The following is a 2302-nucleotide window of genomic DNA, read 5'->3' on the forward strand; positions in this document are numbered from 1 at the left end:
AGATCAATAAGTGTGTGAAAAACACTCTGAGATGATTTATTATTATTATTATTTTTTGGTCTGAGCAAATATTTTGAAGGTGATACCATTTAATGAGACGAGGAAGAGCTTTTTACTGAAAAAAATTTCTTGTAAAAATACTGAATTGATATCCAACAAGAGATGTCCAAATTGGAGGTGTTACATGTACAAGATTCAAAATAAGTGCACTCATACAGGTTGGAGACACAAAATTACTGTTTCAGTATTTACTGGTCAGGAAAAAAAAAAGGAATATCTTACTAAAGACCCCAAGTGAGTTTTGAGACAATCCAGGGCACTGAATTCTACTTATAGTTTGATCTGCTCTTACTCAATATATAAATTATATAAAGTGGGACTCAGTAGTACACGTTTGAAATTTCATAAATGGGGTATCTTTCAATGGAATTCCCTTTTCATCATTTCTTGTTCTTTTACTTTTGCTTGAAAGTTTAATCAAAGCATTACTTCCTCCAAAAAATCTTCCCTTATTCCAAACTGATTGATATAATCCTACATTTTGACTCTTAGCATTGTATGACTATTCTGTAGTGGCCTTTAATGTATTGGCCTGGAGTTGTTTGATCCCTTGCTATGTTCCATATCACTGAAGATAGGGAACTATGCCTTATTCAATTTGGTAATTATAATGCTTGTGAATCATTGGACACAGAAACTCCATATACATTGTTTTAATTGAATGGATTAATAAAAATTTAATTTAAAATTCATGTTGAAGTTTGACAGAAAACAAAATTCTGTAGATCAATGTAGATCAATTATCTTTCAATTGAAAAATAAATTTAAAAAATGAGTAAAGGAAATAGGGACAAGTGAAAAAACCAAACAAATAAATGAAATGAATTTAAAAGGGTTCTCCCTTGTTTTGCAGGTAAATTGCTTCCATCCAGATTAGATGGAACCTAGGAATAATGTAACTTATTTCATCCTCCTGGGCCTCTCACAGAATCCAAAGGAACAGAAATTCCTTTTTGTTATGTTCTTGCTCTTCTACATTTTGACTGTGATGGGCAACCTGCTCATTGTTGTGACAATAACTTTCAGTAAGAGCCTGAAGTCACCTATGTACTTTTTTCTTGCTAGCTTGTCATTTGTAGATTTAATTTACTCTTCTTCTATTTCCCCCAGATTGATTTCAAACTTGTTCTTTGGGGTAAATACAATATCCTTCCAATTTTGTATGACCCAGCTCTTTACTGAGCACATTTTTGGGGGATCACAGGTCTTCCTTCTGCTAGTCATGGCCTATGGCCACTATGTGGCCATCTGCAAGCCCTTGCATTACTTGGTTATCATGAGGCAGAAGGTGTGTGATGTACTTCTGGTGGTGTCCTGTGTTGGAGGTTGTCTACACTCAGTAATTCAACTTAGCACTGTTTATGGGCTCCCATTCTGTGGCTCCAATGTCACTGATCACTACATGTGTGACATGTACCCCTTATTGAAACTTGTCTGTACTGATACCTTTGTCATTGGCATCTTAGTTGTGGCCAATGGAGGACTGATCTCTGCTACAGTTTTTCTTCTCTTACTCATCTCCTATGGAGTTATCCTGCAATCTCTGAAGAACCTGAGTCAGAGAGGGAGGTGGAAAGCCCTCCAGACCTGTGGTTACCACATTACTGTTGTTTTCTGTTTCTTTGTTCCCTGTATTTTCATGTATTCAAGACCTGCTAAGACCTTCCCCTTTGACAAATCATTGAGCGTGTTTTACACAGTGATAACCCGTTAATATAAGAAATTCTGAGATGACTAACGCTATGAAGAAACTCTGGAGAAACACAATGAGATCAAGTATTGAATAAGTGTGTTATTCATCAGAAAGAAACTACTTTAGCCTTCAGTTCAGTTCAGTTCATTTCAGTCACTCAGTCGTGACCGACTCTTTGAGACCCCATGAATCACAGCACGCCAGGCCTCCCTGTCCATCACCAACTTCCGGAATTCACTCAAACTCATGTCCATCGAGTCGGTGATGCCATACAGCCATCTCATTCTCTGTCATCCCTTTCTCCTCCCGCCCCCAATCCTTCGCAGCATCAGAGTCTTTTCCAGTGAGTCAGCTCTTCGCATGGGGTGGCCAAAGTATTGGAGTTTCAGCTTTAGCATCAGTCCTTCCCATGAACACCCAGGATTGATCTCCTTTAGAATGGACTGGTTGGATCTCCTTGCAGTCCAAGGGACTCTCAAGAGTCTTCTCCAACACCACAGTTCAAAAGCATCAATTCTTCTGCAATCAGTTTTCTTCACAGTCCAACTC

General features: G+C 38.1%; 1 pseudogene; it reads left to right on the forward strand.

Annotated features, from left to right (window-relative positions):
• Positions 1-937: 937 nt before the first annotated feature.
• LOC129560287 (olfactory receptor 4A47-like) lies at positions 938-1847 on the forward strand (annotated as a pseudogene).
• The last annotated feature ends 455 nt before the right edge of the window (positions 1848-2302 follow it).

The sequence above is a fragment of the Moschus berezovskii genome, chromosome 16, assembly GCF_049115385.1.
Source record: "Moschus berezovskii isolate FMDL1 chromosome 16, NW_MosBer_1.0, whole genome shotgun sequence".
In the NCBI taxonomy this organism is placed as follows: domain Eukaryota; kingdom Metazoa; phylum Chordata; class Mammalia; order Artiodactyla; family Moschidae; genus Moschus; species Moschus berezovskii.